Source organism: Amaranthus tricolor, chromosome 4 (assembly GCF_026212465.1).
Source record: "Amaranthus tricolor cultivar Red isolate AtriRed21 chromosome 4, ASM2621246v1, whole genome shotgun sequence".
Classification (NCBI taxonomy): Eukaryota; Viridiplantae; Streptophyta; class Magnoliopsida; order Caryophyllales; family Amaranthaceae; genus Amaranthus; species Amaranthus tricolor.
Window position 1 is genome coordinate 10272973 of NC_080050.1, and position 13898 is coordinate 10286870.

Here is a 13898-nt window from a genome sequence, read left to right on the forward strand (position 1 = left end):
ACACAACATAAGTCTTTTCATCAATTTAAAAGTAAAAGTATATGTGAATCATTCCTTCACATCAACTAATTTTGAGTATATCGGTTCACGTTACCCTAAAATAACTAATCACAACTAAGCCTTACAATTTTAATATAACACTAATATAACGATAAGGCAAATCTTACAGTTATCGAATTGCAATATTATTTGTTACATTCTCGAAAGCTAGAATGAACTATGATTAAACATCACGACAAGTAACTTAACAACCTTCTACAATAAGTTAGTACTATCCTCATGGCCTCACTAAAATTATGCATTATGACTTCAATTACAACCTAATAAGAGTACTCGTAATTCACAACAATCAACCCACAACAATTAGCAATTATTAATTATCATAACAATAATCAATCGACTAAGTCTAAAAACAACTTTTAAGGTTATTTAATCAATCATCACACCACCAAAATATGGCATAAAACACACATCATTAGTAATTTCATCTCTAAATCCAAACCCTAGTCATTTCATCTTCAAAGATAACACTTTTAGCTATTATCCATAGCAAGAATCAATTAAACTAATACACCACCAAAATGCAACATGAAAGCCCACATCATTACTAATTTCAACTCTAAATCAAACCCTTATTACTTCATATTCAAAGATAATACCTTTAACTACTATTCTTACTAAAATTCAATGAAATTAATATACAATCAACACACAACTCATAAAAATGGTAGATTCTAATTAGAAACAATAAATTAATCAATTAGGAAAGTGCTTACAATGGGTGGAACTAGGAAATGGGTCAAGGGGTTAGTGGTTCTTATGATGGTGATGCCACCCACCGTGTGTGATGGTGGAGGAAAGTTGCGTGGTGGTGCTACACTTGGCATCACAGCAGCTTGCTGCTGTTTGGGGGGAAAAACGCAGTCGTGGCTTCTCCTAGGAAGGAGGAGCACGCTGGTTGCAGCTACCTGCTGCTCGTGGAGGACTAGAAGGTGTCGGTTGCTGCTCGTGGAGGAGGAGGCAGCTGTTGGTGAAGGGGAAAAGAGCAAGGTTGTTGAGGAAAGAGGGGAGAGCCGTGGGGGAGGGAGGGAGTGATAGTAAGGCATGTTGTTTTTTTTTTTCCAAGTGAGGCAAGGAGTGATTTTGACGTAAAAACTCTAGCTTCTCTTTTACTAGTATAACCTTCTAGTCAAGCCCAACTAAGAAACCCATATTTCTTTTGTTAACAAATTTTTAATAAATAAGAAAAAAATATTAATTCGAACCTCTTTATTTTCGAAATAGCCAATCTATATTTTTTTTTCTAATAGAATTGTGTTAATATTTAAATTCGTGCATAAAAGAAATTTATTAAAACCAATTCAAAAATTAATTTAGTATAATTATAAAATCACCAAAAGTTATTAAAATTTATTAAATAATGACGTCATGAAATCCGCAATATATATGTTAAGCAAACTCTATAATTCTTCAATGTGGGATTACATGTGAATTATTTTCCAACACTCTCCCTGACATGTGACGCCATTTTTTCAATTCGGCGAGCTTGCTAGTTTTTTCGAATCCGCAAGTTATTTTTATAGAAGACTGCGTTTTTTTATTTTCAGTTGATCGAAAATCGTCGTTTCTGATACTATGATAAATTTATTATTAAGCTTGTACACAACAAGACTCGTATAAGAGAAGAGTTGAATGCATACAAACCCGACTAGGTTCCATCCTAAAACCAATCAAGTATATATATTAGTCAACCTGCTTCGATGTGTAATCACATGTGAGTTATTATCCAATATTCTTGAAAGACTTCCTACGCAAAAGGAAATGCCATAATGACAAATGCGATGTGCAGTTTTAAGCCCATTTAAGATATCAAACCGTCGGTAACCTTCAGAAAATAGGGGTCTCATATATTAAGAAATCTCTTATAGTTCATTAGTTACGCATAACTCAATTGGCGAAGTGTCTTCCTTAACTTTTGGTCCTCTTTTATGATTAATGGTTGACAAGTAGTTAACTTTTAAAACGTTAAAAAGTAAATAGGATTTTTGTACTCTTTTGTCAGTCCCTTAAAAAAAAAGTCATCACATACCCTTCCCAAAACAGCTAATCTATATGCTCCTATATTTTTCTTAAACCGCTAGGTTGAAACAAATTTATTTACATATATATAGATGGTGTATAGAGGCTTGAGAGATTAAAATGGATGAGAAGTGAGAAAATTAGGTCATAGTAAAATCAATAAAATAGAGTAGATTTAATAATATAAATAAATTTTCAATACATAGTGATGGCCACGGTTCCGGTCGGGCAGGTTCCGTTCCGGATCCATTCGGTTCCACTCAGTTCTGGTTCCATCTGGAACCTGATTCGGACGTTTCTGGTTTCAATTTCGGACGGTTCCAAACAGGTCCTTGCCGATTCATGAGGCGGTTCCAGCGGTTCCAACTCTCGAATTGGGCGGGTCGGACCATCGATTCCATTCTTATTTTTGCTTTAAATATAATATAAAAATACTATAATAATGCGGACGTACCTTTGTTGATTACTTGATTATTAGCGAAATTCATTGCTTGTCATCGTTATTAAAATATTTACTAAAAAGAGGGGAAAAAATAAATTAATAAAAAGCGATAAAGATGATTAATAAAAAAAGAGGGAGAAAATGGACTTGAACCTAATATCTCGAAGGAATACTAAGCTACCTATGTATCCTGAAGAAATCAAAGCCCACGTAGTTCTTTGTCATACCTTTTATTTGTAGTTGTTGAATGTTGATTGATCGTTGTCTGATATTCATGATCCTATTCTTCTTCATCATCATCATCTTGTTGGTTCGATGCTTCTGCTGCCTCTCCTCCCAACGATGATGCAGATGTATCCAATCTATCCATCATCATCGTCTTGATCATCATCGTTCTTGAGTCCTTGTGTTCAGACCCCCGCTTGATCCAAATCATTCTTGCAAACACATATTTGAATAGTTTGTGTAGCAAGACGAGATCTCTTTTCATCAAGAACTCTTCTACTTCCACTTGTAACATCTCAGAATAACTCGGGTCGTACGAAAAGAGAAAATGACCTTTTAGAACGAGACAACTATAATCCGAGTCAAACCGGGATGTTAGAAAACAGTTTAAAACGGTTTTGAAGTTAAGGAAAACGTGCGGATCGAGTTCTATTAGCGTTATTAAGATCTACTAGATAATAAGAAATTCTTAGCAGCGGATAAGAACGAAAAGTTAAATCTACTTATTACAACTTGAGAACGAAAGTCGCCTCATAAAAACCAAATGTTCTTTAAACTAAATTTTGAAGATATTATTAAGACTTTTCTACCCTAATAATTTATTTCTTCAAGGGACAATCCTCACTCCCCAGACCTGCAACTTAACTTACTGCTAGTCATTGCCCAGATAGGACACAACATCATCGCAGGGTCGTTAAGACCAAAAGCACACGTCAGCGAACGTCGCATACCAATAAATAATAACACAAGAGAAAGTTTTAATTAATTAGCTAACAAATCACAGAACCGTACGCTTCGATCATGCTTATTAAGAATATTTATTTTCAGGTAAAAGTTAGTCAGCCATACTGCTGTACTATCCAGCCATACTGCCGGTACACTCCAAACTCCATAAGTGAGACAATACATTAGGGGGAGCTAACCCCTAAGCAAGCCTCTACCATAGACACTCGCCTTACTTCGGTGTCTATAGTTAAGTATGCATACCCCCGCGGTGGCTCATAATGCCCTCATATACCGCGAGTAATTCTTTTCCACCAATTGACGTCATACTACGTCCACTTTTTAAGTTAGTGAGGTCATACTACCTCCATTTATCAAAACAATATATAAAGATTGACGTCATACTACGTCCACTTTTAAGTTAGTGAGGACATACTACCTCTACTTATCATAACAATGTATAAAATTATTGATTCGAACGATAACATTATTCGTTCTATATACCCTTGCCTTACTTTCGGGTATCATTAATACATGATACATCGGACTAATGCGAACCACGCTGCGTGTACATACCTTAAGCAAGATAACCAACTCGCAAGCGTCTTAATCAATTCCCGGTCACGAATCGACTTCCTACAAGGTTCAATCGTATTCGGGAAATAAGCACACATACACATTTTCCTCAAATCATACACAACACACATATACAATCACATCCATACCTAGAATGCTACACACAACATGAACATCCATCACATACTATAACATGGTATAAACACAAAACTGGACAGCCTATACAATCTGTCCAGAAACTCATCTTAAGACTGTCAAACTGAAAATCCGACTTCACCGATGCGTCCGGAAGGCGTCAAAACCCCCGGTTACCAATTTTCATAATTTATAACATAGTATAAATATTTTTAACTTAATTTCAAAGCCAAAAATGCTCCAAAAACACAATTTTTCCACTATTTTCAAAACCTACGGGATTTCATTTTTTTTTATCACAAAAATATAAATTTCAATGCTTTATTCCCTAATAAATCTAAACAATAAAATTTACATAATTTCCATGATCACATCCAAAAAAATAAATTTTAATTAATTATTTATATTTTTCTCAAAAATAAAATTCTTTTTACACCAATTTACACACACAAACACACTACACATATACATGTATATTTCTCTACCAACATTATAAATCTCCACTATTTATCAATAAAAATAAAAATAAATTTCCATCACCACATATATTTTTTTTATATGAGCAACCATTTTTTTTTTTATGTATATACATATATATATATATTTTTTTTCAATCATTCATCAAACAATTCTTCTTACACATGTAAACATATCTAAAACCCTAAAACCATACATTAAATTTAGATAGAAAAACATCATACTTCCACACATGAAATTTTAAATCATGAACAACTCACAAACTATAAAATAACACACATAAACATCATGGAAATTTAAATTAAAACTTAAAAATAAAACTAAATTAAGATTTACTTACAATTGTTCAAGAACAACACCAAAATTTTATGAACCAAATTGATGAATCAAGGAGGGTTTAGGCGTGAGAAATGAGGGAGTTTGAGAGTGCTTTCTTTACTTGCAAATGAATTTGAAATGACAAAGGAGTAAGGAAAGGAATAAGGAAAGGAATTGATTAAGGAATTATGAGATTTTATTGATCATAATTTCCTTAACCATTCAATAGCCAAAATGGAAGTTACAATCTTCCCAATATTCACCCTATGGCCGGCCACCCATACACATTCTCATTTTTATTTTTATTTTTTTTTTTTTTTTTTTTGAAATTAAAGATAGATTAGGAAAAGATTTGGACATAAAATGATTTTAATTGCCTTAAAAGTTGAAGTCTCATGATTTAATCTACTAACAAAATAAATAATAAAAAGAAATATATATTTTTCTAAAAAGAATGAAAAAAAAATAATAATAATAATATTACTAGCAAATCATTTAATATATCGGGAAAATGTCGGGGTGTTACAGACTACCCCCCTTAAAAAGGTTTTGACCCCAAAACCTCAACGTTCAAACACAACATACAACAATCAATCACAAAACACACAACAATCACACACATAAAAAAAAATGACAAAACAAGCACACAACAAAAGAAATAGATCAAAATAAACCTCAAAGTGCGCAAAACGCAAAATTCTACCGCTTCCTACCCCCCCTTAAAAAGTTACGTCCCCGTAACTTACTAACCTGAGGAAAAAGATGCGGATACTTCTCTCGCATTGAAGCTTCTGTTTCCCAAGTTGCCTCTTGTGACCGATGATTTGACCATAGAACCTTAACCATTGCAACATCTTTTCGCCGAGTACTGCGAACCTTTCTATCTAAAATCTGGACAGGTTGCTCTTCATAGGTGAGGCTTTCATCAAGTTCTAACGGTTCCGGGTCTAAGACATGCGAAGAAGCCGCAATATAACGTTTTAACTGGGAGATATGAAAAACGTCATGAACCTTACCCAACGCATTAGGTAACGCTAACCGGTAAGCTAACTTCCCAATCCGCTCCACAATATCATAGGGGCCAATGAAACGCGGGCTCAACTTCCCACGAGCACCAAAACGAACCACACCTCTCATCGGAGACACACGGAGTAAAACTTTGTCGCCCACTTCGTACTCATCAGGCCGACGTCGGAGATCGGCGTACGATTTTTGTCTATCCTGGGCTGCCTTCATTTTATCGCGAATCAACTTTACTTTCTCTGTCATTTGCACAAGCATATCAGGTCCTAAGGTGACGGATTCAGTAAAATCATCCCAACATACAGGACTACGGCACTTACGACCATACAGTGCTTCAAACGGAGCCATTTGAATCGTTGCCTGATAACTGTTATTATAAGAGAATTCTACTAAATCCAAATGTTCATCCCATGAACCTTGCCATTCCATGGCTATTGCTCTCAACATGTCTTCTAGTATCTGATTGACACGTTCAGTCTGACCATCCGTCATAGGGTGAAAAGACGTACTATGAAGAAGAGTGGTTCCCAAAGCCTGCTGTAATGATTTCCAAAAATGTGACAAGTATCGAGTATCACGATCGGAGACAATAGTACGAGGTATTCCGTGATATCGAACAACGTATCGAATATAGGCACGAGCAAGTTGTTCCATATCCCATTTACAGTTCATCGGAATAAACCTTGCAGACTTAGTAAGCCTATCCACGATAACCCAAAGAGTATCATTACCAGCCTTAGTTCGTGGCAACCCTAACACGAAATCCATAGATATGTCATCCCACTTCCAGACCGGGACTTCTAGAGGTTGCAGTAACCCAGCTGGTCTTCGATGTTCACTCTTAACCTTTTGACACGTTAAACACTTGGAAACAAATTCAGCAATATTCTTTTTCATACCAGACCACCAAAACATGCATTTTAAATCTTGATACATCTTATCCCCACCAGGATGAACCGAGTATCTAGAATAATGAGCTTCGTTCAATAATTCTTCCTTCAAGGAGTTACACCCATCCGGCACACACCACCGTCCTTTAAAACGAAGACTACCGTCCTCATGAATTGTAAAACCTTCAGCTTTCCCTTCACTGATCTGCTCCCGAAGTTTAATAAACTTTGGGTCTTCCAGTTGCTTAGCCATAATCTCTTCGAAAAAGGTAGGTTGAATAGACAAGGCACTCAACCTGGCTTCCAATTCCCCTTCTTGGATTATCTCCAAGTTCATTCTCCCAAACTCCTTACACAACTCCTCAGAGGTTATTAACGCTGAGACGGAATGCCTCGATTTCCTACTCAAAGCATCAGCGACTACATTCGCACGGCCCTCGTGATATGAAATCTCTAAATCATAATCACTGATAAGTTCTAACCAACGTCGTTGGCGCAAATTCAACTCGGATTGAGTGAACAAAAATTGCAAACTTTTATGATCCGTAAAGACCTTGCATTTGACACCATAAAGGTAATGTCGCCAGATTTTCAATGCGAAAATCACAGCAGCTAACTCCAAGTCATGTGTTGGATAATTCACCTCATGAGTCCTTAGTTGACGTGAAGCATACGCCACCACCTTTCTATCTTGCATCAAAACACAACCTAACCCATGTTTGGAAGCGTCACTATAGACAGAGTATTCCAAGGATGGGTCAGGTAAGGTCAACACAGGGGCTGTAGTTAACTTCTCCTTTAATAACCGAAATGCCTTCTCGCACTCCTCAGTCCATTCGAACTTCTTTTCCTTCTTCATCAAGGCTGTCAGTGGACGAGCGATGCGAGAAAAGTCCTTCACAAAACGACGATAGTATCCTGCTAATCCCAAGAAACTCCGGATATCTGTAACATTCCGAGGTGTAGACCAATCCCGAACAGCCGCTACTTTTGCTGGATCAACGGAAATTCCTTCCTTAGAAACAATGTGACCCAGAAAAGCCACTTGCTCTAACCAAAATTCACACTTCGAAAACTTAGCATACAACTGATTCTCTCGCAGAATCTGCAAGACTATCCTTAAATGTTCTTGATGTTCTTCTTGGCTCTTGGAATATACCAAAATATCATCAATGAACACCACCACACACTTATCGAGGTACGCGTTAAAAACCCGATTCATCAACCCCATAAATGCTGCAGGTGCGTTGGTCAACCCAAAAGGCATCACGGTAAACTCGAAGTGTCCGTATCTGGTTCTAAAAGCTGATTTACTAATATCCTCCTCCTTGATACGTAACTGATGGTACCCTGACCGCAGATCAATCTTGGAAAAGACTCCTGCCCCTTGCAACTGATCAAAAAGATCATCGATCCGTGGTAACGGGTACTTATTCTTAACAGTGACCTTATTAAGTTCTCTGTAATCAATACAGAGACGCATCGTTCCGTCCTTTTTCCTTACAAACAACACTGGGGCTCCCCAAGGCGACACACTAGGTCTTATATAACCCTTCTCTAACAACTCTTCTAATTGGACTTTCAATTCTTCCATCTCCTTTGGGGCCATTCGGTAAGGAGCTTTTGAAATTGGCCCTGTCCCAGGGATTAAATCAATCGAGAAGTCCACGTCCCTCCTTGGCGGCATACCAGGAAGTTCTTCTGGAAAAACATCTCTAAAATCACAGACCACTGGAATGTTCTCAAGCTGCAACTCCCGCTCCCCTACTTTACTTATACTACACAGAAACCACGGTTGCCCTTGCTTGATTAACTTCTTGACCTTTAATGATGATACGATCTTTATCCTCGGTCCCTTAGGAAGACTCCTATACTTAACCTTCTCCCCCCTAGGTCCACTTAAGGTCACTGACTGTTCTTCACAATCTATTATCGCTTTATATCTACTTAGCCAATCCATCCCAAGTATTACATTTAAGTCATCCATTTCTAGAGAAAATAAATTACTTGGAAATTTTACTTTCCCTATCTTAACCGGCACTTCACGGAACAACGTATTACAATGAAATATCTCCCCGGAAGGAGTAGAGACTGAAAAAGATGTTTCCTCGGGGTTTTCCAATTCTAAGTCCTTAACTCTAGACTTTGAAACAAACGAGCATGATGCACCAGAATCAAACAGTACTTTAACGGATTTTTCATTAATACAGAACGTACCTATGACCACATCCGACGCCTGCGCTGCCTCCCTCAAGTTAACTGCTGAAAGCCTGCCGTCGTTCTGGGTAGAAGTAGTAACACCTCCTTGATTCCCACGTTGGCTTGAAAAGAAATTCTCGTTTCTAGCATTTCCCGGTCGTTGCTGAACACCGGAGTTATTTCCCAGAAACCTAGGGTTTGAGGCACCTCCTAAGTTTCGGCCAAAACTTCCACCATTGTGATTCCCCCTTCCAGCTTCATTACCACTTCGTCCGTTAGTGAGTCTTTGCTGTTGGAAACCTCTATGATTTCCCCCTTGCAACTCTTGTTGTCCTATGCGAGTATAACACTCGTACATTCTATGGCCCGGCTTACCACAGTAAGAACAGTCCACTAACGCCCCCCGGCAGTCCCTTCCTGGGTGATTCTTTTGGCATCTCCTACAGTTGAAGATTCTTTCCTTCCCATTACGACCATACAAAGGCTTCTGCATTCTAGCCTCTATTCTCGAATTTCCCCCATTCTTGCTGTTTTGACCAGAATGGAAACCTTTCTCCTGAAAGCCTCCAAACGGTTTGTGCTTTTTAAATTGATTTTGGACTTGATTACTCGCATTCGTATCATTCTGAAACACGGGTTCTTTTCTCTTTTCTCCGCTATGGCCCAACTTCTCTTTTTCCTTCCTGATAACATTCCCAATCTGCGCAGCTCTCTTATATAGCTGGTCTAACGTATCATATCTATCAGTCTCAATGTGTTTTTGGATCTCATACGATAGACCTAACTCAAAACGTTGTATTTTCTTTCCCTCAGTTGGGACATCGTCAGGGCAAAACTTCAAGTATTCCATAAATTTCTGATAATATTCATCTACCGTTAGGTTTCCCATTTCGAACCTAGCAAACTCATTTGATTTGTCCTTCCTAACATGAGGCGGATAAAATTGGTCCCTTAACGCCCCCTTAAATCCTTCCCAGCTTAAGTCACCGTCGTTTTCTGATATCAACCTCATCTTACTATGTGTCCACCAATAGTCAGCGTCTTCCACTAGGAAAAACGCGGCTTGGTCAACCATAAGCTCAGCAGGACATCTCACCACACTAAAAAGCTTGTCAAATTCTCTCAGCCAGTTTTCCAACATAGAAGGTTCACCTTTTCCACTATAAGTCGAGGGTTTACTCTGGGCTATTCTCTTACTAATTGACGAAGCCTTTTCCTCCAAGGATTTCGGTCTCGGATTCCTTGCACCAGCTAGGGCCTTAACTAGGTTTCGAAGCACGCGATCAGAGTTTCCTCTTGGCACGGACCTTTTCAAAAAGGGTGGCATGATGGCAGGTATACTGCATTAGGTTAAACAAGGTATGTAAATACATTTCTATAGCGTTTGAGGTTTAAGGAAAAACTCATTCTGTCATTGCTCTAAAATATACAAGGTAGCAACCCTAAAGGTAAAAAAGTTGAACAATAAGTCTACAATCGGTTTTTTTTTTTTTTTTTTTTTTTTTTTTTTTTTTTTTGTTCCATAAATACAACACTGAATCAATTCTACTTTCTAATTGTTTATATTTTTAAAAACGAAATTCAAATTCAAAACAAACAAACCATATACTTCCAATCTAGAAAGAATACTGGGGTATAAATTCCCACATAGTCACTGTTCAAAACTACAAAAGTCCGAGATAAACAACCAAATCACTTAACCAACAAAATTGTTCGCAATTATTCTACTAAGGGACTAGACATACGACTCAAGCATATGCATCATCAAATAAAGTAAAAACAATCAGACACATAAAGGTGACGCATCCATGCGGTCCCGATCCTCCATGTATTGATCAGGGTCAAAATCAGCATCATCAGAGTCATCGCTAGACGCGCTATCGGAATCAGAAAGCTCTACAATTATTGGCTCAGGTGGTTCCTCCACCCACATCATGATTTCACTCTCTTCCTCGCTCATAAGATCCTCTCGCCTCACCGGCCAACCCCCTAAAATAATATGCCCACTATCATCATCACTCATCATTCCATCTCTATAAGCTAGTTCCCCCTCCTCATCAGCATTATATCCATCCCCTAAGTTATCCTCATCAGGATCTTCTACCACTCCTAAAGGATCCTCCTCCATGAATTCTCCCTGCTCCTCATCAGAATTTTCTTCGAACTCCTCCTCATATTCCTCTTCTGGGTCCTCATCGGGGTCCTCCTCCTCCGGGTCCTCTTCTGGATCCTCTTCGGGATCCTCCTCTGGATCCTCCTCTGGATCCCTCTCGAAATCCAACCCATCGAAGATTATAAATGGCATTGAGTCTGGGTCTACTATGTGAACATCCTCCTCATTATTATCTCTCCTTGCCCCACTAGACTCTGGAACGTCAACTCCGTCCCGACCCTCAGTTTGAACTGCTCTTACCCTCCTGTCAAGCTCTAGGTGAAACTCGTCAATCATCCCTTTCAATGCATTCGTTTCCTCTTCCATTATTCTTTCATACACCTGTTTGGACTTTTTGAAGATCATTTCCATTCGTCGGGTGTAATCCAAATCACTTTCTCCCTCTTTTCTATCCCAAATTCCCTGAGCCTCTATTTCTGCCCAAGCTGGGGCATCATCTAAAACTCTCCAGGGTTCCTCTCGGGTATTAATTCCTTCATCGGCCGGTCTTTTTCCTTTATCCATGAGAGAAAAATAATAATCGAACTTCCTGACTCACAAGGAAAGAAAACAAGGCAATCAATTTCTAAGATCAGACAAAGATAGATAATTCAAAACATCAGAGATATAGACACAGAAATGCTATCATACACTCATCAAGTTATCCATGACACCATGCTTAAAGACACAAAGCACAACACATCATATCCCCTTAATGTCTACCCCTTTTACTCTCGTTAATTAATTTTAATAATTTTTTTTTTTTTTTTTTTAACGTTAGTCTATCGATATAGATAAATAACACTAAATAAAACTCCCGCTCTGATACCAGTTGTAACATCTCAGAATAACTCGGGTCGTACGAAAAGAGAAAATGACCTTTTAGAACGAGACAACTATAATCCGAGTCAAACCGGGATGTTAGAAAACAGTTTAAAACGGTTTTGAAGTTAAGGAAAACGTGCGGATCGAGTTCTATTAGCGTTATTAAGATCTACTAGATAATAAGAAATTCTTAGCAGCGGATAAGAACGAAAAGTTAAATCTACTTATTACAACTTGAGAACGAAAGTCGCCTCATAAAAACCAAATGTTCTTTAAACTAAATTTTGAAGATATTATTAAGACTTTTCTACCCTAATAATTTATTTCTTCAAGGGACAATCCTCACTCCCCAGACCTGCAACTTAACTTACTGCTAGTCATTGCCCAGATAGGACACAACATCATCGCAGGGTCGTTAAGACCAAAAGCACACGTCAGCGAACGTCGCATACCAATAAATAATAACACAAGAGAAAGTTTTAATTAATTAGCTAACAAATCACAGAACCGTACGCTTCGATCATGCTTATTAAGAATATTTATTTTCAGGTAAAAGTTAGTCAGCCATACTGCTGTACTATCCAGCCATACTGCCGGTACACTCCAAACTCCATAAGTGAGACAATACATTAGGGGGAGCTAACCCCTAAGCAAGCCTCTACCATAGACACTCGCCTTACTTCGGTGTCTATAGTTAAGTATGCATACCCCCGCGGTGGCTCATAATGCCCTCATATACCGCGAGTAATTCTTTTCCACCAATTGACGTCATACTACGTCCACTTTTTAAGTTAGTGAGGTCATACTACCTCCATTTATCAAAACAATATATAAAGATTGACGTCATACTACGTCCACTTTTAAGTTAGTGAGGACATACTACCTCTACTTATCATAACAATGTATAAAATTATTGATTCGAACGATAACATTATTCGTTCTATATACCCTTGCCTTACTTTCGGGTATCATTAATACATGATACATCGGACTAATGCGAACCACGCTGCGTGTACATACCTTAAGCAAGATAACCAACTCGCAAGCGTCTTAATCAATTCCCGGTCACGAATCGACTTCCTACAAGGTTCAATCGTATTCGGGAAATAAGCACACATACACATTTTCCTCAAATCATACACAACACACATATACAATCACATCCATACCTAGAATGCTACACACAACATGAACATCCATCACATACTATAACATGGTATAAACACAAAACTGGACAGCCTATACAATCTGTCCAGAAACTCATCTTAAGACTGTCAAACTGAAAATCCGACTTCACCGATGCGTCCGGAAGGCGTCAAAACCCCCGGTTACCAATTTTCATAATTTATAACATAGTATAAATATTTTTAACTTAATTTCAAAGCCAAAAATGCTCCAAAAACACAATTTTTCCACTATTTTCAAAACCTACGGGATTTCATTTTTTTTTATCACAAAAATATAAATTTCAATGCTTTATTCCCTAATAAATCTAAACAATAAAATTTACATAATTTCCATGATCACATCCAAAAAAATAAATTTTAATTAATTATTTATATTTTTCTCAAAAATAAAATTCTTTTTACACCAATTTACACACACAAACACACTACACATATACATGTATATTTCTCTACCAACATTATAAATCTCCACTATTTATCAATAAAAATAAAAATAAATTTCCATCACCACATATATTTTTTTTATATGAGCAACCATTTTTTTTTTATGTATATACATATATATATATATTTTTTTTCAATCATTCATCAAACAATTCTTCTTACACATGTAAACATATCTAAAACCCTAAAACCATACATTAAAT